General features: G+C 46.0%; 1 pseudogene; it reads right to left on the bottom strand.

The window, feature by feature from the left end:
• Nucleotides 1-838: 838 nt before the first annotated feature.
• LOC143172176 (S-phase kinase-associated protein 2-like) lies at nucleotides 839-26,300 on the bottom strand (annotated as a pseudogene).
• Between the last annotated feature and the right edge of the window lie 659 nt (nucleotides 26,301-26,959).

The following is a 26,959-nucleotide window of genomic DNA, read 5'->3' as shown; positions in this document are numbered from 1 at the left end:
CATCAGAAAACCTAGCAGCATAACATGAAACAACTGATTACCAGCATCTACTTTTACACTTGCTTATTCTGAATGGGCTTTTCAGCCTATATTTTGCTAACAATAAAGAATGCTAAAAGTAGATGTTACCTTTGTGGCCTAGTAAAGAAAAACTTCGCTATAGCTCCTTTATACTGCTTCTTACTTGTACAGTATTGAGCTGTCTCTTAGCTGCTTTTTGTGTAGACCTCCCTTCTCCTGTTCACTGTTTTCAGGTTTGGTGAATTCAGACTCAGTCCTTTGCCCCTCTCGCAAACAGTGGGTAGCTTCTTATCTTTCTACATATCTTGTTCAATTAAGGATTTGAATAGGTTTAATACCATTATTCATTTTTGAGTTCTGCAAACTCTGACCAAGGCAATTCCTTAATAAGCCTTATTAAGACATCTAGCACCTCTGCAAGCTGTTTCAGGAGTTGTAGAGCTGGAAGACTTAACCAAAAAGCACCTTTAGAACACCTTAGAGCAACAAAAGCTGCATCAGAACCTGCAACAGTTGCCAGAGGCTGATATTGTTTAGTTATAGTGATTGTTTCATATTTTTTTTTAAAAAAGCTCTCCTAAAAAAAAAAAAAGGACTGAAAAGAAATTTCTGCAATTGCTCACAGATCATCAGATTTCTAAAGGCTTTAAGTAAAAAAATACGGTAAAAATATTTATGAAACTACATTAAGGCATAAAACCAAGTTAGAATGCTTTTTATAAAAACAATACTACAATTAAAGGTGCTCCAGCACTCTGCTTCTTAAGGAGCTTCGCTACGCATAGTGTGTCTATTGCATCCAGTGCATTATACGTGATCATAAGCCACTACGATTTCTCAGTGTCAGTCTGCATTTGATGCCCCAAATCTCATGGTTCTTTTTACTGCCAACAGTTGGCCTTGCGATAGTTGTAAAATGTGAACAATTGGTCTTCATGTCAGGAAGCGTTTCCTTGAGGAGCTGTAGGGAGCTATCAGTCACTATTCCAAATACTTGAAGAGTCTTTAATGTTGGAATTTCACCAAGTTCTCTAGAAAAACAGCAATAAGAAATTAATCATTAACCTGAAAACATTTTTTTTTTTGCAGTCTGTACCCTAACTAGATAACTGCATTTCTACTAAATTTTTAGAAGTAAGGTGACTACTTAAGCTAAATTCCCCTTCCTACTTTTTAAAAGCACCTATTTAATTGAAAGTAGTTCTCTGTATTGATAATTCAGGAAACCAGTTGAATAAATTGCTTCTTGCTGTTCTCTCTCTCACACACGGAGTGAAAACAAACTGGTTCCTCCTCTTTCATTTCCCTGGATTTTAATATTTAGAACAAGTGGAAAGAATTACCCTAGATGAAGTTTCAGGATGTGGCTCAGAGGACGCAAGCTCCTAGGTATTATCGATCTCCAATTTGTTATGACGTTTTGGTAAGTAGCCAGCCCTGGCTTCTTGATTGCTTCACATTTGTCCAGTCATCATGTAAACTGTGTATCTATAAGCAAGTATTGGACAAAATTGGAAGGCAGAGATACACAAGCTATCATCATGACAGCACACGCTGCTACAGAAAAGGTTCTTCAGTTTCTCTTAGTGTTGATCATTTCCTTAAGATTGACATCCTTCCCGAGCAGATTAAGATGGATAGCTGCTATAATAATAAAAGGCAGGAAAAAACCCCCACAAGCAAATAACTAAGCTGTGTTTCAGTGGCAACCAATAACAGGCGCACACAAAAGCAAAGGAATATACACAGATTAGCTAGTCAGCAAGTACTATCCGCACTGTTAACTTTTCCAAAGGATTATATTATACCTTCCTTGCTGCGTAATTGAAAGCCTAATATGATCATTGGCAGGACTGGAACCTCCCAGCTGTACCTCACAGTAATGAGGACAAGTAGTATAACACTATTAAAGGAAGACACGATGCGCACACTGAGCAGCAAGATCCATGAGTACAGACCGACATCACGGAAAGATTATCTCAGATACATTTGGTTCCAGTCTGGATTCTCAGAAAGGTACATGCTCTAGTGGTCAGGTTATTTTATCTCAGTTCCTTATTCCTAATTCCTCATACCAGTAAGTTTTTCAAAACAGTACTTGCAATTTTAAAATAAAGTAAGCTTAAATTAATTTATCCTCTCTATGAATAGCAAACTAAAGCCATTTAGAGATTACTTATGCTAAGGCAGTGGGTGGTATCTGATAACATTGGCTAAGACACAGATGTTGTAGAAAGACGAGTTGATGAAATTACTGGAAGCACTCAGGCTTCAACATCACGCTGTCACTGTACACAAGAGCACATGAAATAGAGGTATAAAGCAGCAGTAAATTTGATATTTCCAAAATTTAGGCTGAGAAGTTTAATTAATATTAACTTCTTTTTCTACCACTGAAGTACTTTTTTCTCAATATGGAAGTAACCCATTTCTGGTGTGTGTGGTGGGGGGAGGAATTTTGATTTTCACTGAAGGGCAAGTGAAGCATAAGCTTCTCTGCAAGCAGATATTCTGCAGCAGAACTCATGCCATGAAAAGGCAATTACATGATATTTCAAAATATTTTAAATTGACTAGGTCAAAACCAAAATACACTTTTTTTTTTTACAGTTCTATGACCAAGTAACAAATTTATATCAGAGCTGAACTAAACCCTCTCTAGGATACTAGACTCATAAACTGTATGTGTCTAAATGTTTCCTTCCACTCTACCTATCAACTACAATCACTTGTTAGTTAACAAATCCTATATGTATGTAACGTTTATGCTGAGGTAACAAAGAAATCTTAAAGTTAGTTACCTGCTCCAGATTAGGTCACGCCAAATAGCATATCTTGTAGGTCAAGCATAGAAAGCATTTTCTGGTTGTGCAATCCTACACAATTATGCATTATTGCTATAAAATTACTGCACAGCAGTAGAATTGGCAATCCTCTGAACCATAAGGATTTAAGGACTAGCTGCACAGGTCTTCTTACCTTAGATCTAAATGGACAAGAGAAGGTGTCGTGGTTTAATTTCAGTCAGCAACTAAGCACCACGCAGCCGCTCGCTCACTTCCCCCACCCCCGGTGGGATGGGGGAGAGAATTGGAAGAGCACAAGTTAGAAAAACTCATGGGTTGAGATAAAAACAGTTTAATAATTGAAATAAAATTATAATAATAATATGATAATAATAATAATACACAAAACAAGTGATGCACAGTACAATTGCTCACCACCCGCCGACCGATGCCCAGCCAGTCCCCGAGCAGCGGCCCCCCCGGCCAGCTTTCCCCAGTTTATGTACTGAGCATGACGTCACATGGTATGGAATGTCCCTTTGGCCAGTTTGGCTGTGCCCCCTCCCAGCTTCTTGTGCACCTCCAGCCTTCTCAGTCAGTAGAGCATGGGAAGCTGAAAAGTCCTTGGCTAGTGTAAGCATTACCTAGCAACAACTAAAACATCAGTGTGTTATCAACTTTGTTCTCATCCTAAATCCAAAACACTGCACCAGCTACTAGGAAGGAAATTAACTCTGTCCCTGCCGAAACCAGGACAATATCCACCCCTTATTCTATACCATCTGCGTCATGCTCAAGTCTCATATCTTCCAGTAGGTTTTCATTAATCACCACCCGCCCTTTTTTATATATATATATATATATATATATATATATATATATATACACACACACACAGACACACACAGATATCATTCCCTTCATCTGTGGGCCATCCCTCTAAAATGTTCGGTGAGTTCATTTAGTCCATGATTTCGGGCTCCATCTGTTTTAATAATCTTTCAGGGCAGGAAAAATGGAGATGGTATGTGGTGTTGGATTGTTTCATGTTGAAGTCAGTTCTGCTTCCATCATCACTGTGCTTTGCTTGGTTTCATCGAAGCTATTCTTCATTAGTCTGGGTGATTCTTATTGTAATAACATTAGTATGGCATATAATATTATTAGTATGATTAGTATATCTGTGTATTATTAGTATAACTATTATAACTATAATTAGTACTTAACATCACAGAATTCAGATCATTGGCTATTCTCACCCAAAATCAAATCCCCTTGAGGTATACATCGGACTTCCCCATCCTTCCGCATTATCCACCAAGTGCACCCAGGTCCTTGAGCAAAAGCAATCCCACAGATGGGTCTGCCTCTGCCCGAGGCAGGAATACCCCAAACTGTCTTCCCCAGCATATTTTTTATGTGCACTACAGGGACTTTATTCCCATCTACAGTACGTAAAAGTTCTGACTGGGCAGGGCCTGCTCGATTGGCAGATCCTCGAGTGTTGACTAACCAGGTGGCCTTTGCTAAATGCGTATCCCAATGTTTGAATGTCCTGCCACCCATTGCTCTCAGTGTAGTCTTTAACAGTCCATTGTATCGTTCAATTTTCCCGGAGGCTGGTGCATGACAGGGGATGTGATACACCCACTCAAGGCCGTGCTCTTTGGCCCAGGTGTCTATGAGGTTGTTTCGGAAATGAGTCCCATTGTCTGACTCAATTCTTTCTGGGGTGCCATGTCGCCATAGGACTTGCTTTTCAAGGCCCAGGATAGTGTTCCGGGCGGTGGCATGGGGCACGGGATATGTTTCCAGCCATCTGGTGGTTGCCTCCACCATTGTAAGCACGTGGCGCTTGCCTTGGCGGGTTTGTGGGAGTGTGATATAATCGATCTGCCAGGCCTCCCCATATTGATATTTCAGCCATCGTCCTCCATACCAAAGAGGCTTTAACCGTTTGGCTTGTTTGATTGCAGCGCATGTTTCGCATTCATGGATAACCTGGGCTATAGTGTCCATGGTCAAGTCCACCCCTCGATCACGAGCCCATCTGTATGTTGCATCTCTTCCTTGGTGACCTGAGGTGTCATGGGCCCACCGAGCTATAAATCATTCACCCTTATGTTGCCAGTCCAGATCCACCTGAGCCACTTCAATCTTAGCAGCCTGATCCACCTGCTGGTTGTTTTGATGTTCTTCAGTGGCCCGACTCTTGGGTACGTGAGCATCTACGTGACGGACTTTTACAACCAGGTTCTCCACCCGGGCAGCAATATCTTGCCACAATGCGGCAGCCCAGATGGGTTTGCCTCTGCGCTGCCAGTTGCTCTGCTTCCATTGCTGCAACCACCCCCACAGGGCATTTGCCACCATCCATGAGTCAGTCTAGAGATAGAGCACTGGCCACTTTTCTCGATCAGCAATGTCTAAAGCCAGCTGGATGGCCTTTACTTCTGCAAATTGGCTCGATTCACCTTCTCCTTCAGCAGTTTCTGCAACTTGTCGCATAGGACTCCATACAGCAGCTTTCCACCTCCGATGCTTTCCCACAAGACGACAGGACCCATCAGTGAACAGGGCATATTGCTTCTCATTTTCTGGTAGTTCATTATACATTGGGGCCTCTTCAGCACGCGTTACCTCCTCCTCTGGCAATATTCCAAAATCTTTGCCCTCTGGCCAATCCATGATCACTTCCAGGATTCCTGGGCGACTGGGGTTTCCTATTTGAGCCCGTTGTGTGATCAGTGTGACCCACTTACTCCATGTAGCATCAGTTGCATGATGTGTACAGGGGACCCTCCCTCTGAACATCCAGCCTAGCACCGGCAGTCGGGGTGCCAGGAGGAGCTGTGCTTCAGTACCAACCACTTCCGAAGCAGCTCAAACCCCTTCATATGCTGCTAATATCTCTTTTTCAGTTGGAGTATAGCGGGCCTCGGATCCTCTGTAGCCCCGACTCCAAAACCCTAGGGGTCGACCTCGAGTCTCCCCTGGTGCTTTCTGCCAGAGGCTCCAGGTAGGGCCGTTCTCCCCGGCTGCGGTGTAGAGCACATTTTTTGCATCTTGTCCTGCCCGGACTGGCCCCAGGGCTACTGCATGAACTATCTCCTGTTTAATTTGTTCAAAAGCTTGTCGTTGCTCAGGGCCCCATTTGAAATCATTCTTCTTTCGGGTCACTTGATAGAGAGGGTTTACGATCAGACTGTAATTTGGAATGTGCATTCGCCAAAAACCCACGACGCCTAAGAAAGCTTGTGTTTCCTTTTTGCTAGTTGGTGGAGACATGGCTGTTATTTTGTTGATCACATCCATTGGGATCTGACGACGTCCATCTTGCCATTTTATTCCTAAAAACTGGATCTCCTGTGCAGGTCCCTTGACCTTACTTTGTTTTATGGCAAAACCGGCCTTCAGCAGGATTCGGACTATTTCCTTCCCTTTTTCAAAAACTTCTCCTGCTGTGTTGCCCCACATGATGATATCATCAATGTATTGCAGGTGTTCTGGAGCTCCACCTTGTTCTAGTGCAGTCTGGATTAGTCCATAGCAAATGGTAGGGCTGTGTTTCCACCCCTGGGGCAGTCGGTTCCAGGTGTACTGGACGCCCCTCCAAGTGAAAGCAAACTGTGGCCTGCACTCCGCTGCCAAAGGGATTGAGAAAAACGCATTAGCAATATCAACTGTGGCATACCACTTGGCTGCCTTTGACTCCAATTCATATTGAAGTTCTAGCATGTCTGGCACAGCAGCACTCAGGGGTGGCGTGACTTCATTCAGGCCACAATAGTCTACTGTTAGTCTCCACTCTCCATTAGACTTCCGCACTGGCCATATGGGACTGTTAAAGGGTGAGCAAGTCTTGCTGATCACTCCTTGGCTCTCCAGTCGACGAATCAGCTCACGAATGGGAATCAAGGAGTCTCGGTTGGTGCGATATTGCCGCCGGTGCACTGTGGTGGTAGCGATTGGCACCTGTTGGTCTTCGACCTTCAGCAATCCCACAACAGAAGGGTCCTCCGAGAGACCAGGCAAGGTGGACAGCTGTTTAATTTCCTCCATCTCCAAGGCAGCTGTACCAAAAGCCCACCGGTACCCTTTTGGGTCCTCGAAATACCCTCTCCTGAGGTAGTCTATGCCAAGGATGCACGGAGCCTCTGGGCCAGTCACAATGGGGTGCTTCTGCCACCCATTCCCAGTTAGACTCACTTTGGCTTCCAATACAGTTAGCTGTTGGGATCCCCCTGTCACCCCAGAAATACAGATGGGTTCTGCCCCTATATAGTTTGATGGCATTAGGGTACACTGTGCACCGGTGTCTACTAGAGCCTTATACTTCTGTGGGTCTGATGTGCCAGGCCACCGAATCCACACAGTCCAGTAAACCCGGTTGTCCCTTTCCTCCCCCTGGCTGGAGGCAGGGCCCCTCTAAGCCTCATCACAGTACTCATTTCTCATTTCTTGTACATACGAGTCAGAAGTTTCTTCATTAAGATCAGGAGTAAGATCAGCCCTTCTACTCTCTCTGGGGAACTGCCCGCTGGAAACTGGAGCAGCAATTTTCCTGGAAGAACCTCTTTCTGTGATTGTTTTCCCTTGCAATTCGCGTACCCATGCCCCTAGGGCTGAGGTAGGTTTCCCATCCCACTTCCTCATGTCCTCTCCGTGGTCACGCAGATAAAACCATAGGGTGCCCCGTGGTGTGTACCCTTTATATCCTCTCTCGAGCAAAAGAACGCTGACTCCTAATAGCCGAGATACTGGTCCGTACAGGTGAGGAGTAGGACCTATCCTCTCTGAGTTGCTGGATCTCCCGGGACAGTTTTTCGGACAATTTATCCACAGCCGAGACGAGGGAGGAAGAAAGACTTTCCTCATATTGCCGGAGTTGACCAGCCAATTCATCCACTGTTTGTTCCTCTCCATCTTTCCAGGTCATCACTGCCAATGAATTGGCGTATGACGATGGTGCGCTCCTTATAAACTTCCGCCACATGGGTCGTGTGCACTTGACTTCGTCTGGATCTTTGGATAGTTGTTCATTGTTCAGGTCATCATAAATCACCTCCAGCACAGCTAATTCTCTCAGGAACTGGATACCCTTCTCCATGGTGGTCCACTTGCTTGGGCGACATATGACATCTTCCTTAAAGGGATACCTTTCCTTCACGCTTGACAAGAGTCGCCTCCAAAGGCTGAGGATATGTGTCCCTTTTCCAATTGCTTTGTCAATGCCCCCTTCCCTAGAAAGGGATCCCAGCTGCTTGGCTTCCCTACCCTCTAATTCTAGGCTACTGGCCCCATTATCCCAGCATCGGAGCAGCCAGGTGACAATATGCTCACCTGGACGACGGCTGAAATCTTTTCGTATATCTCGCAGCTCACTCAGGGATAGAGATCGGGTGGTCACTGCCTCGTTTATGAGTTCTTTCTCTTCTTCCTCCCCGATCAGCGGCCGGCTCTCCTCCTCCCGTTCTCGTGATGGCCCTTCTCCAGGGTACTCGTACAGTTCTTCCTCCGGTTCCCTTTTAGAAGAAGCTTCTTCCTCCCTTACTAAACGAGCCGACTTCCGCTTCCAAAATTTCTTCTTCTGTACAGGGGCAACTGATACCGGCACAGGCTGGTTCTTTGGTTCAGCCACAGGGCGTGTTGCCCGGGTTGGAGTGGCCGCAGTGCAAGTGCATGTCACCAGAGTCTGAGTGGCCGCAGGGCCTGTCGCCGGGGTTGGAGTGGCCGCAGTGCAAGTGCATGTCACCGGAGTCTGAGTGGCCGCAGGGCCTGTCACCGGGTTGGGAGTGGCCGCAGGGCCTGTTGCCAGGGTCAGAGTGGCTGCAGGGCCTGTCGCCGGGGTTGGAGTGGCTGCAGTGCATGTCGCTGGGGTCTGAGTGGCCGCAGAGCCTGTCGCCGGGGTTGGAGTGGCCGCAGTGCATGTCGCCGGGGTTGGAGTGGCCGCAGTGCAAGTGCATGTCACCGGAGTCTGAGTGGCCGCAGGGCCTGTCACCGGGTTGGGAGTGGCCGCAGGGCCTGTTGCCAGGGTCAGAGTGGCTGCAGGGCCTGTCGCCGGGGTTGGAGTGGCTGCAGTGCATGTCGCTGGGGTCTGAGTGGCCGCAGAGCCTGTCGCCGGGGTTGGAGTGGCCGTAGTGCGTGTTGCCCGGGTTTGAGTGACCACAGGGCCTGTTGCTGGCGTCTGAGTGGCTGCAGTGCATGTTGCTGGGGTCGGAGTGGCCGCAGGGCCTGTTGTCGGGGTCTGAGTGGCTGCACGGCATGTCGCTGGGGTCGGAGTGGCCGCAGGGCGCGTTGCCCGGGTCTGAGTGGCCGCAGTGCGTGTCGTTTTACTGTCAGAGCCAGAGACCTTCTCTTCCCTTTGAGGGTACTGAATGGTGTTGAACAGGGCTCGGTAGGCATGGCCCAGGCCCCAGCACGTTGCAATGATCTGCATCTCTCTGGAGTTGCCAGGGTGACAGCATACTTTGTCCAAATATTCTACTAACTTTTCAGGATTCTGCACTTGCTCAGGGGTGAAGTTCCAAAACACTGGGGGTGCCCATTGGCCTAGGTACTTGCCCATCTTGTCCCACACACCCTGCCACTCATAACTATTCAGCCTTGGGGCTCTGGATGATATTCTTAAATTGCTTACCAACTTTAGACAAAACCGAAACAATATTCCCAAGAAGTATTAATAGAAGTTTCTTAACTGCCCAAGGATGCTCAAAACACTGAAAAGTTACTGTAATGAAGGAGGAAACATCATAGAAGAAGGTAGTGACCCTGCCATTCTGTATTTCCTCCGTAAAAAAACTCTCAGAAAAGTTACTGCAATTACTAGTTGTCTCCACGAAATGGTATCCGTGGTACAGTAACGGGTTCATTGTGAAGTTTACGTACCACACTAATGTCAAGGTCAATGTTCTAAAAACAAACCTCACAAGCGAGACATTACTATTCACTGCAGACCACAGCAAACTGCAAAAACCAACACCAATCTTTAACATGTACAGCAGGAAAAAGAGCGCGATGCAGATTATACAAATCAATATCGAGAACAGAGAAACCAACATTGTGACCCACAACTATTAACAGATATAAGTTCCTTAATACACTCCGGTTAATCTGTTATTATCTCAAACCCTTCGTGCCCCACGTTGGGCGCCAAAAAGGACTGTTGTGGTTTAATTTCAGTCGGCAACTAAGCACCACGCAGCCGCTCGCTCACTCCCCCCACCCCCGGTGGGATGGGGGAGAGAATTGGAAGAGCACAAGTTAGAAAAACTTGTGGGTTGAGATAAAAACAGTTTAATAATTGAAATAAAATGATAATAATAATAATAATATGATAATAATAATAATACACAAAACAAGTGATGCACAGTACAATTGCTCACCACCCGCCAACCGATGCCCAGCCAGTCCCCGAGCAGCAGCCCCCCCGGCCAGCTTTCCCCAGTTTATGTACTGAGCATGAAGTCACATGGTATGGAATGTCCCTTTGGCCAGTTTGGCTGTGCCCCCTCCCAGCTTCTTGTGCACCTGCAGCCTTCTCAGTCAGTAGAGCATGGGAAGCTGAAAAGTCCTTGGCTAGTGTAAGCATTACCTAGCAACAACTAAAACATCGGTGCATTATCAACTTTGTTCTCATCCTAAATCCAAAACACTGTACCAGCTACTAGAAAGGAAATTAACTCTATCCCTGCCGAAACCAGGACAGAAGGACATCTTTCCACCAGTGTTTTAACATCTGAAGAGGTCACACACAGTCAGCCCATCTTTCAGTAACAAGATGGACATGCTTTATACAGCCTACTCACTTCCATATATGTTAATTTACATCTTCTCTACTGGAACCCCACATTTGAAACACAACTTTTTGTTAAAAAGATATACATTTAGACTTACAGCATATAGTCTGCCTATCAAGATACCTTACAGGTCCTTTTTTAAATCCTCAGCAAAACAGATCCATTTAGTCCAAAGAAGTATCCTTAAAAGTCAGTCGCACCAGCAACTTGGCAAGTGAGTAATTCAAATGATATTGCTGTAGAAATCTGAGACACAGTAATGTTGAGATGCCTGAAATTCTTACATGTAGTGAAAAAACACCCAAAATTTTCCACACTTCAAATAGCCTTTTAGAGCATCAAGTTCTTTAGGTGGTCTCCATTTTTACCCACAGAAAGTTCTTCCCTCATGACAGAAAATTATGGTTTTCCTGATTTAAACTGTAAATTCTTGAGACCATCTTTTCAGCATCTGCGAATAGCATAGAATCACCTATGACTCAGATATCATCTAAAAGGCCACTATTAGCAAGGTCAATATCAACATACAAGAAGATTTTGGTATTTCAGAATTCACATGCAAAAACTAAAGAAAACAATACTTAAATTATGATGGTTAGTAAACTCTTCAAATCTTATGCCTTATAAGTTTCATTGAAACTGAGTAAAATTACTCATAGAAAGTGTTTTGCAAACAGAAGAGCTCCATGCATTGTTTCTAATGGTCAGACCAACAGAAGGTTCAAATTCTTGATTTGGAGGAGATTATGTAGTGTGTTTGTTTATGGTTTTGGGGCCGAGATAAAAAGTAGACTGGTGTATTTCCCCACAAGGGAATGCGTGCTGAGGTCTGTGAGGCATTTAAACGGATCAAAGGGAGGTCACAGCCTGCGTGCCACCTACCTGCTTGTCAGCCAATGCCCTATTGTCACATTTGCTCATTGAGAAAATGAATTTCTCTTCACCACCAAAGCCATTTCACCCTTTATCTATGCTCCTGTCCATTTTGTTGTGCCCTCTCCCCAAATCTAGATTTTTCTGCAATTTCTATTACCCTGCAACTTTACCCAGTTTTCCCTCCTAGAACTATTAGCAAGTGAATAGTTATGTTGATTGCTGAGATTATTTGCCTTCCAAATTAACTGGTATCTGTAGGACATCCTGTCAGGCTGAAGTTCAAGTAGTTATTATGACTGTTCTCTTTTGGAAGATGCCTTCAGCAGCAACAATAGCAGAAGCCTTAAGAAGGCTTCAAGAACTGAGCTCCCTCCCACAGTATCTGGAAGGCTAGTTCACAGTGGAACATGGGATCCAGTGTATCTTGCTTCCAGGGCTTACTTCAGAACCTTTCAACTGAAGATGAAATGAGCTTTCACCTGACTATTTTTAAATTCAGAAGACAAATTATCTCACCCCTCATGGCTGAGCCAGAGACATGAGTAAGATTCTCTGACAGCAAGAACATCCAAGCTATACAGAGCACAAAATCAGTGTTAGTGCATGATATTTCTACTACACACAGCGTATGCCAACCAGAAGAAAATATAAAGCCCGCTGCTTTATCCCATAGTGGGATAAATGTATGCCATGCTGCTAGTTACCTGATATTTGCAGATTCTGTCTGTATCCACTTAAATTTAATTGGGTTACTTTTGAAGTAACATGATTGACTGCTGCTTTGACACAGGTGGCTGTGAAGTCACACCAGGACAAGTTCAGCTCCTCCAACCTACACACAAATGAACAAAGAGTTGTTTGGAAGAATGACTGAAATACAAGTTTTTGCCTTAAAAATATCAACTATATTAGATAAATATCAGAACTCAAACTGTAATACACCTACTACCAAGTTCCTGTATTCATGACTACAAATTTCGCTATAACAATAATTAAGCACTGGAGCAGGTTGCCCAGAGAGGCTGTGGAATCTGTCTTTGGAGGTTTTCAAGACCCAACCAGAGAAAGTCCTCCTCAACCTGGCTAGTGCTAAATTTAGACCCTGCTCTGGACAAGGGGTTGAAGTGACTTCCCAAGGCCACTTCCAACCAGAATGATTCAATAATACCTTAGGAAGTAAAATGGTTCTCTCGGGGGACTGCCAAGAGGAGACACTGTCTTTTCATCTTGTTTCTGGTTGGTGACCTGAATCTGTTCCTACTGAACAGATGTTCACATTGAGAGGAAAAAAGGCCTTTGGCTATCCATTATTAGTATTGGTCAGATGACCGATTAATCCTAATTAGCATAAAATACTTTATAGTTTTATATAAGCATTGGCCATGTTGTGACCTTAATTCTCTTTACATGCTTGATTACCTATAGCCTATCACTATTTGGGGCTGGGACAAAGTATTTGTTTTGTGTACAGGTGTTGTAGATGTAACCAGAGGACAAAGACACAGAAAACAGCACAACTAGAGCCTTTAGCTGGCAATCTCTATGTAAATGAAAAAGCAAACAGTTAAAAGAAATTAGAAGCTTCCTCCCTCCCCCAGAATATCACTGGAGAACACACAGTGGTGAAGCCAACACATACTGTACTGTCATAAAAGCAATGGTCCTAGGTTGCCACTAGCATTCCTAGCCCAGATCAGGTTTGCCATCTGCTATTCACTGTGCACTATACAGACTGCCATTCTCTAAAGAGCTCATGATCCAAGTAATCAGACCAAGCAATAGATAGCATTATCTGCCCCGAGAGGCAGAGAAATATTAAGGCTTTGTCCGTCCATGAACTTGCAGCAGTTTGATTAAAAACATGCTTTTGCTGAAGTAAAGATTAAGTAAATTGTCCCAACATCTCACAGGAAGTCAGCGGAAAGATCAGGATATAAATCCCAGATTGACTGGGGCTCAATTCAGTGACTTCCTGCCAGCAGATAGTTTAATCACTGGAACTGTCAATCTGAACACAGTGCTTCATAAAGTAAAAGGTTTATTCTATCATGGATGGAAGGGCACAGTTTTCTGCCATTCACACCGTACTCTGATTGCAAAGGGAGCTTTGTGAGGATCACATTGCTTTCATTGAGAAAAATCAAATTTACATGATAATCAAAAGGATGTAAATGGGTTTTACCCACCAACAAGACTTCCTTTAAGGATGATTAAGGAAACTCATAAAAAACCTACTGAAGTACATCTTTGCTATTAAAGAAGGAAATAGCTTGATGGAAATAAATTATCTGACTATTAAGCTAATAATCAACTTGTTAGGCATTTAGGAACACAAACAGGCTCATAAAAAAAAAGATATTAGAGACAAGTACAATTGGGATGCCTATGGAAAAAAATAAAAAGGATCCTTTTTCTCAGGAATAACAGTAAGCAGGAACCGCAAAAACTATTTTTGTCTTACATAGAACAGCTGCTCAACATCAACTCCAAGGCTTCTGCAGAAAACCCTGAGCACCCACAGAGATTTAGTCACATCAAACTGTGATTCTTAAAAATGCTCCTGTAGAGAAGAAAAAAGAAAAGTCTGATAAAACTTTTGTTGGAACATTGCTTGCATTTCTAAGATGTGTGATTATGTTTAAGAACTAAGATTCCAGGCACAGAATTATTTGTTAAACATGTAGCACTGCATCTTTAGTAAAGAAACCAACCTAAGAGTCACTAAGGATCTCAACTCTGTACTTGCTGCATCACAGCACAACTAGGAAAGGGATACTTGCCTATTTACCTGACATTCCTAAAAAGTCTGCATATTTATAAACTGCTAAGTTTAAAAGGAAACAATTTCTTTTCACCTTCTCCTGTTGTATGCCATTAAAACACGCACCATGGCTTATTAGAGATGACTGTACCTCTACAAAAGACAAAGCAATCATCCCATTTCTGAAGTCACCCTTCTGAAAGATGGAGGTTATTCCAGAACAAAACACATGTCCAGATAGCATCCCCCTGAATGCACTTGTTTGCAAGACTAGAGCACATATGCAGTTGGCAAAACCTGGAAAAACCCTTACACCCAGTATCTACATTTGTACACAGGGCAATAAACTTCCATAATCGGTGACTAATTAGTACCCAATTTTCAGATACCTTTTATCTGGCATCAAAAGCCAAACTATATTGGTTGGTTGGTTGGTTGGTTTGTTTGATGGTGGTTTTTTTTTTCTCCCCCCCCCCAGTGCGAGGAAGGCATCACAAAGCTCAAAAGTAGAAAGCAGGACACCCAGAGCCTCTGCCATCTGACCTATGGTCCCTGGCACCTCCACAATCACCTGATGTGACTGAACAGGAGGTTGACTGCACACCCATTAGTCTTTCCAGTTTAACCAAACAACAGTTCATCTGCTTGACAGAATCTGTAATATTCCAGATACTCAGAGTGAAGGTCAACAAAGAAGTGAGAAATGGCGTAGAAGCACATAGGGCATCTGGCAGGAGAGCTGCTGGGACCCCTTAAAATAGAAAAGAACGTGTATGCCAAACACAAAGCTCTCTTGGGAACACAGAAATGGGAAAATAGGAGTAGCTCTGCTGTGCAGCTTGGCTGCAGGAACAGCCAATGGACACATAAACCCTACAGAGATGAGCAGTTTCTCTAGGCTCCCCTTACTCTGGGGAATGAAAAAAAACGAAACAACCTAACAAACACCCTTCTAGAGGGGTGTTTCCTCCTCACCTCATCTCTTGGAGGATAGAGAGGAAAGAGGCAGCTCATCTACTCTACCAGCTAGCTCTGTTAGGTGCCTAAAGCTGGCCATTTCAAAAAACTCCCACAATGGTGTCCTGGTTTCGGCAGGGATGGAGTTAATTTCCTTCCTAGTAGCTGGTACAGTGCTGTGTTTTGGATTTAGGAAGAGAACAAAGTTGATAACACACCAATGTTTTAGTTGTTGCTAGGTAATGCTTACACTAGCCAAGGACTTTTTAGTTTCCCATGCTCTACTGACTGAGAAGGCTGCAGGTGCACAAGAAGCTGGGAGGGGGCACAGCCAAACTGGCCAAAGGGACATTCCATACCATGTGACGTCATGCTCAGTACATAAACTGGGGAAAGCTGGCCTGGGGGGGCTGCTGCTCGGGGACTGGCTGGGCATCGGTCGGCAGGTGATGAGCAATTGTACTGTGCATCACTTGCTTTGTGTATTATTATATTATTATAATTTTATTTCAATTATAAAACTTTTTATATCAACCCACGAGTTTTTCTCACATGTGCTCTTCCAATTCTCTCCCCCATCCCAACTGGGGGGGGTGGGGGGACTGAGCGAGCGGCTGCGTGGTGCTTAGTTGCCGACTGAGGTTAAACCACGACAGTCCTTTTTGGCGCCCAACGTGGGGCACGAAGGGTTTGAGATAATAACAGATTAACCGGAGTGTATTAAGGAACTTATATCTGTTAATAGTTGTGGGTCACAATGTTGGTTTCTCTGTTCACGATATTGATTTGTGTAATCTGCATCGTGCTCCTTTTTTTTGCTGTACATGTTAAAGACTGGTGTTGGTTTTTGCAGTTTGCTGTGGTCTGCAGTGATTAGTGATGTCTCGCTTGTGAGGTTTGTTTTTAGAACATTGACCTTGATGTTAGCGTGGTATGTAAGTTTCGCAATGAAGCCGTTACTGTACCACGGATACCATTTCGTGGAGACAACTAGCAATTGCAGTGACTTTTCTGAGAGGTTTTTTACGGAGGAAATACAGAATGGCAGTGTCACTACCTTCTTCTATGATGTTTCCTCCTTCGTTACAGTAACTTTTCAGTATCTTGAACATCCTTGGGTAGTTAAGATACTTCTATTGGTACTTCTTGGGAATATTGTTTCAGTTTTGTCTAAAGTTGGTAAGCAATTTAAGGATATCATCCAGAGATCTGCCCCAAGGCTGGATAGTTATGAGTGGCAGGGTGTGTGGGACAAGATGGGCAAGTACCTAGGCCAATGGGCACCCCCAGTGTTTTGGAACTTCACCCCTGAGCAAGTGCAGAGTCCTGAAAAGTTAGTAGAACATTTGGACAAAGTATGCTGTCACCCTGGCAACTCCAGAGAGATGCAGATCATTGCAACGTGCTGGGGCCTGGGCCATGCCTACCAAGCCCTGTTCAACACCATTCAGTACCCTCAAAGGGAAGAGAAGGTCTCTGGCTCTGACAGTAAAACGACACGCACTGCGGCCACTCAGACCCGGGCAACGCGCCCTGCGGCCACTCCAACCCCAGCGACATGCCGTGCAGCCACTCAGACCCCGGCAACAGGCCCTGCGGCCACTCAGACCCCGGTGACACACCCTGCAACTGAACCAAAGAACCAGCCTGTGCCAGTATCAGTCACCCCTGTACACAAGAAGAAATTTTGGAAGCGGAAGTCGGCTCGGTTAGTAAGGGAGGAAGAAGCTTCTTATGAAAGGGAACCGGAGGAAGAAGTGTACGAGGCAGACGACCCTGGAGAAGGGCCATCACGAGAACAGCAGGAGGAGAGCCAGCCGCTGATCGGGGAGGAAGAAGAGGAAGAACTCATAAACGAGGCAGTGACCACCCGATCTCTATCCCTGAGTGAGCTGCGAGATATACGAAAAGATTTCAGCCGCCGTCCAGGTGAGCATATTGTCACCTGGCTGCTCCGATGCTGGGATAATGGGGCCAGTAGCCTAGAATGAGAGGGTAGGGAAGCCAAGCAGCTGGGATCCCTTTCTAGGGAAGGGGGCATTGACAAAGCAATTGGAAAAGGGACACATATCCTCAGCCTTTGGAGGCGACTCTTGTCAAGCGTGAAGGAAAGGTATCCCTTTAAGGAAGATGTCATATGTTGCCCAAGCAAGTGGGCCACCATGGAGAAGGGTATCCAGTTCCTGAGAGAATTAGCTGTGCTGGAGGTGATTTATGATGACCTGAACAATGAACAACTATCCAAAGATCCAGATGAAGTCAAGTGCACACGACCCATGTGGCGGAAGTTTATAAGGAGCTCACCATCGTCATACGCCAATTCATTGGCAGTGATGACCTGGAAAGATGGAGAGGAACAAACGGTGGATGAATTGGCTGGTCAACTCCGGCAATATGAGGAAAGTCTTTCTTCCTCCCTCGTCTCGGCTGTGGAGAAACTGTCCCGGGAGATCCAGCAACTCAGAGAGGATAGGTCCTACTCCCCACCTGTACGGACCAGTATCTCGGCTATTAGGAGTCAGCGTTCTTTTGCTCAAGAGAGAGGATATAAAGGGTACACACCACGGGGCACCCTATGGTTTTACCTGCGTGACCACGGAGAGGACATGAGGAAGTGGGATGGGAAACCTACCTCAGCCCTAGGGGCACGGGTACGTGAATTGCAAGGGAAAACAATCACAGAAAGAGGTTCTTCCAGGAAAATTGCTGCTCCAGTTTCCAGCGGGCAGTTCCCCAGAGAGAGTAGAAGGGCTGATCTTACTCCTGATCTTAATGAAGAAACTTCTGACTCGTACGTACAAGAAATGAGAAATGAGTACTGTGATGAGGATTAGAGGGGCCCTGCCTCCAGCCAGGGGGAGGAAAGGGACAACCGGGTTTACTGGACTGTGTGGATTCGGTGGCCTGGCACATCAGACCCACAGAAGTATAAGGCTCTGGTAGACACCGGTGCACAGTGTACCCTAATGCCATCAAGCTATATAGGGGCAGAACCCATCTGTATTTCTGGGGTGACGGGGGGATCCCAACAGCTAACTGTATTGGAAGCCGAAGTGAGTCTAACTGGGAATGGGTGGCAGAAGCACCCCATTGTGACTGGCCCAGAGGCTCCGTGCATCCTTGGCATAGACTACCTCAGGAGAGGGTATTTCAAGGACCCAAAAGGGTACCGGTGGGCTTTTGGTATAGCTGCCTTGGAGACGGAAGAAATTAAACAGCTGTCCACCTTGCCTGGTCTCTCGAAGGACCCCTCTGTTGTGGGGTTGCTGAAGGTCGAAGACCAACAGGTGCCAATCGCTACCACCACGGTGCACCGGCGGCAATATCGCACCAACCGAGACTCCTTGATTCCCATCCATGAGCTGATTCGTCGACTGGAGAGCCAAGGAGTGATCAGCAAGACTCGCTCACCCTTTAACAGTCCCATATGGCCAGTGCGGAAGTCTAATGGAGAGTGGAGACTAACAGTAGACTATCATGGCCTAAATGAAGTCACGCCACCGCTGAGTGCTCCTGTGCCAGACATGCTAGAACTTCAATACGAACTGGAGTCAAAGGCAGCCAAGTGGTATGCCACAATTGATATTGCTAATGCGTTTTTCTCAATGCCTTTGGCAGCAGAGTGCAGGCCACAGTTTGCTTTCACTTGGAGGGGTGTCCAGTACACCTGGAACCGACTGCCCCAGGGGTAGAAACACAGCCCCACCATTTGCCATGGACTGATCGAGACTGCACTGGAACAGGGTGAGGCTCCAGAACACCTGCAATACATTGATGACATCATCGTGTGGGGCAACACAGCAGAAGTTTTTGAAAAAGGGAAGGAAATAGTCCAAATCCTGCTGAAGGCCGGTTTTGCCATAAAACAAAGTAAGGTCAAGGGACCTGCACAGGAGATCCAGTTTTTAGGAATAAAATGGCAAGATGGACGTCGTCAGATCCCAATGGATGTGATCAACAAAATAACAGCCATGTCTCCACCAAGTAGCAAAAAGGAAACACAAGCTTTCTTAGGTGTCGTGGGTTTTTGGAGAATGCATATTCCAAATTACAGTCTGATCGTAAGCCCTCTCTATCAAGTGACCCAGAAGAAGAACGATTTCAAATGGGGCCCTGAGCAACGACAAGCTTTTGAACAAATTAAACGGGAGATAGTTCATGCAGTAGCCCTGGGGCCAGTCTGGGCAGGACAAGATGTAAAAAATGTGCTCTACACCGCAGCCGGGGAGAACGGCCCTACCTGGAGCCTCTGGCAGAAAGCACCAGGGGAGACTCGAGGTCGATCCCTAGGGTTTTGGAGTCAGGGATACAGAGGATCCGAGGCCCGCTATACTCCAACTGAAAAAGAGATATTAGCAGCATATGAAGGGGTTCGAGCTGCTTCGGAAGTGATCGGCACTGAAGCACAGCTCCTCCTGGCACCCCGACTGCCGGTGCTAGGCTGGATGTTCAGAGGGAGGGTCCCCTGTACACATCATGCAACTGATGCTACATGGAGTAAGTGGGTCGCACTAATCACACAACGGGCTCGAATAGGAAACGCCAGTCGCCCAGGAATCCTGGAAGTGATCATGGATTGGCCAGAGGGCAAAGATTTTGGAATATTGCCAGAGGAGGAGGTAACGCGTGCTGAAGAGGCCCCAATGTATAATGAACTACCAGAAAATGAGAAGCAATATGCCCTGTTCACTGATGGGTCCTGTCGTCTTGTGGGAAAGCATCGGAGGTGGAAAGCTGCTGTATGGAGTCCTATGCGACAAGTTGTAGAAACGGCTGAAGGAGAAGGTGAATCGAGCCAATTTGCAGAAGTAAAGGCCATCCAGCTGGCTTTAGACATTGCTGACCGAGAAAAGTGGCCAGTGCTCTCTCTCTAGACTGACTCATGGATGGTGGCAAATGCCCTGTGGGGGTGGTTGCAGCAATGGAAGCAGAGCAACTGGCAGCGCAGAGGCAAACCCATCTGGGCTGCCGCATTGTGGCAAGATATTGCTGCCCGGGTGGAGAACCTGGTTGTAAAAGTCCGTCACGTAGATGCTCACGTACCCAAGAGTTGGGCCACTGAAGAACATCAAAACAACCAGCAGGTGGATCAGGCTGCTAAGATTGAAGTGGCTCAGGTGGATCTGGACTGGCAACATAAGGGTGAATGATTTCTAGCTCGGTGGGCCCATGACACCTCAGGTCACCAAGGAAGAGATGCAACATATAGATGGGCTTGTGATCGAGGGGTGGACTTGACCATGGACACTATTGCGCAGGTTATCCATGAATGGGAAACATGCGCTGCAATCAAGCAAGCCAAGCGGTTAAAGCCTCTCTGGTATGGAGGACGATGGCTGAAATATCAATATGGGGAGGCCTGGCAGGTTGATTATATCACACTCCCACAAACCTGCCAAGGCAAGCGCCACGTGCTTACAATGGTGGAGGCAACCACCAGATGGCTGGAAACATATCCCGTGCCCCATGCCACTGCCCGGAACACTATCCTGGGCCTTGAAAAGCAAGTCCTATGGTGACATGGCACCCCAGAAAGAATTGAGTCAGACAACGGGACTCATTTCCGAAACAACCTCATAGACCCCTGGGCCAAAGAGCACGGCCTTGAGTGGGTATATCACATCCCCTATCATGCACCAGCCTCTGGGAAAATTGAATGATACAATGGACTGTTAAAGACTACACTGAGAGCAATGGGTGGCAGGACATTCAAACATTGGGATACGCATTTAGCAAAGGCCACCTGGTTAGTCAACACGAGGGGATCTGCCAATCGAGCTGGCCCTGCCCAGTCAGAAGTTTTACGTACTGTAGATGGGAATAAAGTCCCTGTAGTGCACATAAAAAAATATGTTGGGGAAGACAGTTTGGGTTATTCCTGCTTTGGGTAAAGGCAAACCCATCCATGGGATTGCTTTTGCTCAAGGACCTGGGTGCACTTGGTGGATAATGCGGAAGGATGGGGAAGTCCGATGTGTACCTCAAGGGGATTTGACTTTGGGTGAGAACAGCCAATGATCTGAATTATGTGATGTTAAGTACTAATTATAGTTATAATAGTTATACTAATAATACACAGATATACTAATCATACTAATAATATTATATGCCATACTAATGTTATTACAATAAGAATCACCCAGACTAATGAAGAATAACTTCAGTGAAACCAAGCAAAGCACAGTGATGATGGTACCAGAACTGACTTCAACATGAAACAATCCAACACCACATACCATCTCCATTTTTCCTGCCCTGGAAGTTTATTATGACAGATGGAGCCCAAAGTCATGGACTAAATGAACCCACAGAACGTTTTAGAGGGATGGCCCACAGACTAAGGGAATGATATCTCTGTGTGTGTGTGTGTGTGTATATATATATTGAAAAAAAGGGGGTGGTGATTAATGAAAATGTACTGGAAAATATGAGACGAGCATGACGCAGATGGTATAGAATAAGGGGTGGATATTGTCCTGGTTTCGGCAGGGACAGAGTTAATTTCCTTCCTAGTAGCTGGTACAATGCTGTGTTTTGGATTTAGGATGAGAACAAAGTTGATAACACACTGATGTTTTAGTTGTTGCTAGGTAATGCTTACACTAGCCAAGGACTTTTCAGTTTCCCATGCTCTACTGACTGAGAAGGCTGGAGGTGCACAAGAAGCTGGGAGGGGGCACAGCCAAACTGGTCAAAGAAACATTCCATACCATGTGACATCATGCTCAGTACATAAACTGGGGAAAGCTGGCCGGGGGGGGCTGCTGCTCAGGGACTGGCTGGGCATCGGTTGGCAGGTGGTGAGCAATTGCACTCTGCATCACTTGCTTTGTGTATTATTATTATTATCATATTATTATTATTATTATCATTTTATTTCAATTATTAAACTGTTTTTATCTCAACCCACGAGTTTTTCTCACTTGTGCTCTTCCAATTCTCTCCCCCATCCCACCGGGGGTGGGGGGAGTGAGTGAGCAGCTGCGTGGTGCTCAGCTGCCGACTGAGGTTAAACCACGACAAATGGACAACTCTCAACTGCATTCTTTCGCTAGCCCGCACAAAATGACAGCACCAAACAGATGGTATTTACTGAATATTCCCAAACATGTTACTCACTTGATGATATTGTCAGAAAGCACTAGTGCCTCCGAGCTGAGGTTCTGCAGCCTTTCACACTGACAAAGAATACTCTGGAGATCTGCAACAGACACTGCGCAGTTTGACAAATCCGTATTTTGAACTCTGAGAGGTCCAAAAAAAGGAGAAAGGCAGGTTACTAAAATTGCATTAAAAACCTGCTCCACAAATTCCCCATACCATAAATATACCGAATACACTAAAAGCGTACAAAGCTTGGAGAAAATAATTATACTGTTGTACTTCAGCTGCACACTGGACATACTACTAAGCTCATTTGGCCTACTGCTAAGCTACCAGCCAAAACTGCAGAACTCTTATCATCAAGGCATTTATAGGATTCATCACAACAGCTGCAAGTCTATCCGGCTGGAGTTAAACATTTTTTTGAGCTTCACATATAAAAATGCTGGAGAGGCTGACAATTCTTGGTTCTACAAGAAATAAATTGCAAGTAGATGACAGTGCTTCAAGTATACTTTCAAAAATCACATTAACTTGATTTTAAATAACTGACAGTTGAATGCAGATCCTCTTATTTCAACACATACTTAACCACTGATCAGCTCTTCCACGCTCCACAGAGACAGCACAAATGCTACTACTGGTGGTGTTAAAACCAAAAATACACAGAGAAATTGTGAATATTTGAGACATGGTTTCAGGATCCAGAACATGGACAAAAAGCCTTACTTGCTTGTTTTAAACAATGGGTTCCCAATACAAGATCTTGGGCAGCAGAATACAGTAATGCCTGCAGGCAGCAACTGTCCAGTCGCTCCTGGCAGCAGATTTCTACCAGTCAGATCGAGAGTCTGCCAGAGAGATTCATCAAACCTAAGGCACAGAATTTTACTTGTTAGTGAGTAATGAAGGGTCAGAACTATGAATACAACCACAGAAGGTTTTCAGTGTCAGAAAAGACTGAAAGGGAAAGCCGTTTAATAGAATTTACTAATGTTAAGCCATCTTTTGATAATACGTACATATAACCCACATACAGCACAAATTGAATTATACATGAATACACAAGATGAGAACCAGATCATTTATCAATCTATGGAAGCAAATGTTTTCTTAGTGCTAAGTGATGAGAAGTAATACTTACGGGAGAAGATGACATCTCTTGCAAATCACGGAAACTTTCAGCAAGTCATTTAGGGACAAATATGCAAAGATTGCCAATAGCAATTCATCTGGAAGTGCATCCCAAGAAATACCTTTAGGGAAAGAGTGAATGTGTTTTAGTTAAAGCTGGTTCATTTTTGCCTGCTGATCAGATGCCTTGTTTGGCTTGGTTGTTAAAAGCACTACAGTCTCTCTCTAGGCTATACATACACCAGCCCACTACTCATCCCCCTTTCAGCTCTTCATTGTAGGAAGATATTATTACCATCTTTGCCTAGGTATGACAGGCAAATGCAGAACTTTCCATAACATCAACTCAGTATACATTCTAAAGCTATGGAAAAATAATGACAATAATCTTTATTCACATATTCATTTAGGAAACAAGAGCATCTCATTACTTCTAAGGCTTGTACACTTCCCTGAATGCGGGAGGGGAAAGACAAGTCAAAAAGGAGGCCTCAGAAATCTGGTATTGGACTACTTTTTTTTCCCCCCGATGAAATGCCCATCCTTCCTATGCACATCAGGGTCCCAGAAGGGAGCCCAAGGTGAGCTATGCTTTTGCATGGTACATGGAGAAAAGCAGGTACTGCAAAGCACTCCTTAAAACATGCATGCTAACTACCCCCCCCCCCCCCAAGAATTAACTGAAAGGATGTGGTGCCAATCTCAGTTTCTCACGAGTAGATACAGGGCTCCAGAAGGTGTTGACAGTCACATGGGAGATTTCTGGGTGGTAGAGCTCAAGAACAGCTGCCTATGACGCAGCACTTCCTCTTATTTAAAAGCAGGGCCGTCTGAGGACATTCCCACCTTTCATATGACAGCCTGGTGTCCAGAAAGAGTTGTTTCTCTATTTTGCATAACATAGTCGCTGCAGTCTGAAAACACATTTTGATACCAGGGAAAGGAACCCAGCATCCCATCACCCCTTCTTCAAGTGCCCCAGGTCTTCAGATTACAGCCCTGCTCTTTCCTTGCCAGTCCCTTTCCAGCCCAGGAGCCTTACGCCCTTTGCTGCACCTTCCCTGTAGCTCTCTGGCAGTGTCCCTCGCATTGCTCACAGCTCAACTCTTAACAGGAGTGGAGATGCTGCCCCTCTGGCATACCTCACAGCCTGCACAGTAAATATGCAGATCTGGATCCCTTTGGTCTTGAGAACCAAGTCTCTTACTTCTTAGATGCTTAAGTAAAAAAAAAAAAAATACAAGCCCGCCCCCCCCCCCGGGTTTCAAAATTATACTGGGGACAGCAGCGCCAATAGATCATATTCATCTGGCAGTCGCAGCTGTACTTTGTGAGAAGCCTGGCCCTGCTTGGCACGTGGTGAAACATCTCCTAGAGTGGGTCCCACAGGCAGAGAAACAGATGCAGCTCAGGGCCCTGCTGGGCCAAGATGCGACCCAAGTCCCAAGCAGCAAGAGTGGACAGACACAGGGATACGCAGCACAAACCTCAGGCACACAGGGACTGGCGGGTCTAGGCAGGAGCCAACCATGGCATACATGGGCCACAGTTCTGGAGCTGGACACATCACCTCTGCTTAAAGGCTTGTGATGCCCGCTCTCCATCTCTACTGAAGGGCAAACGAAACCTGGACTGGGGTGACAGTACCTGACTCTGCCTCTCGGAGAAGCCGAGGCCGGCACACAATGACCAAGTCCTTTTCTTTCACCTTCTGTCATTTCTGAGGAGGACAGGGTGACACTAACAGGTCCTGCAGCATGTTTTCATTGCCCAGCTTGTCCTTCTTAAGGACAGACACTCCCATGCCCGAGAGAAGCTCCGAGGTCTTGCTGGAGTCCCAATCCCAGGTGAAGCTGGTGGAAACATTGCTGCTAGATGATGGAATCTCCTGGAGATGTTTTCTGCAGACACAGCAAAACCCACATGCTCTGAAGGTACCACCAGACTGATACCAAACACAAGATGGCTACAGAGGGGCTCCTCATACAGAAGCATTTCACAGTAACACATAATCCATACACCATGCAGGGCAATAACTTGAATTAAAACTGGTATTGGGTGCTATTGGATTTGTGGGCACTGAAAGTACAAGCACAGCGGAGGCATGTGCTCAGTCAGGCAGATTCACGCTAACAACCCTCTGGAGATTAAGTGCATCCCGTTCCCGGATGGAGTAAGGGGGCGAGCAGGGGGAAAAAGCCGATCGAGGAGGTGTGCTACGGCACGGCCCCGACAGCACCGGGGATCCGAGCGCGGCCCCAGGAAGGGCCGAGGCGCTGCCGGCACCGAGTTTCCTCGCAGGAACAGGGCAGAACTGCGGGAACGCTCGGGGGGAGGCGCGGGGCGGCCGTTGGGCGCCAATAGCGCACTTCAGCGCGTGGGCCCGCCCCGCCGCCTGCGGGACGCACGGAGGGGGGGGGGTGTCCCACCTTCGGCTGCCGCCCGCCGCGGGGCAGGGGAGAAGCACCCTGTGGACCCTGGGCACTCATGCACGCTGTACCCCCCCCCACCAGCCTTAAGCACGCACGCCAGAGACCCGTTCACGCCTCACCCCCAGGCACCTCGGGTATCCACGCACGCACCCCTCCCCCCCACCCTGAACACTCAGGAGACATCAAGAACCCATGCATGCTCCCCCCGCTCCTCCGGGACCCGTGCACGCTCCCGACTCCCGGGGTTCCCATACACACTCCCTCCCCAGGGAGTTCCCACGCGCTCTTCTTCATCCCCGTGCACGCCCCCCACGAGGGCTCACGCACAGGCATCACGCGGCTCTCTCCCAACCCACCAGTGGGGATGGCGTTTTGGGCGGCAAGTACTCCCCCCCCCCCATACCTGCGCATCGCGGCGGGGGGAATGCATTGGTGGGAGTGTTACCGTAAATCGGCAGATGAAGAACTCTCTGAGACTCAATTTGGAGTTTTAGAAAGCAGGCATTCTTTATTGCAGCGCTGGGTGCAAGGTGGAATTTCCACAAATCAAGCACACCTATGGCTAGATCACCGTTACATTTATACACAAGAATTACAAGGTAGTGCACTCCCAGTTACAATGATTGGTTAGTGATTTACATATAATTATAATTATCTGTTGTGTCATTCTCTTCTGTTACTACGCTTGCGCAGGGGAAGGGTCTTCACCTGGGCAAGGGTCTTCTTGACCTGTGGGTGTGTTTTTTAGTATTATAATGAAGGCAGTTCACTTCAGGATACCTTAAAAGTAGGTTTTGTTGCCAAGTTGACCAGCTAGATATCTACTTTGCCAGGTTGTCAAATAACTCATCCCATATACAATAGAACCTAGGGGCTGTGGTTACGGTCTAGAGAGTCCAGAGAATAGGGAATAGGGACTTCAAGCAACACAGCCTCAAATAATAAGTAACACAGCAACCCATACATAACGCTACCATAGAGGCTAACTTACTGAAATCAAGATGTTCTTATAGCTGATTATTTCACAACCTAACTTAAAAGATTCAGTAAAACTTAAGATAATCTTCAACAGGAGCACCGCACCTTTGA

Source organism: Aptenodytes patagonicus, chromosome W (assembly GCF_965638725.1).
Source record: "Aptenodytes patagonicus chromosome W, bAptPat1.pri.cur, whole genome shotgun sequence".
Taxonomy (NCBI): domain Eukaryota; kingdom Metazoa; phylum Chordata; class Aves; order Sphenisciformes; family Spheniscidae; genus Aptenodytes; species Aptenodytes patagonicus.
This window is presented reverse-complemented; position numbering and strand designations above follow the sequence as displayed.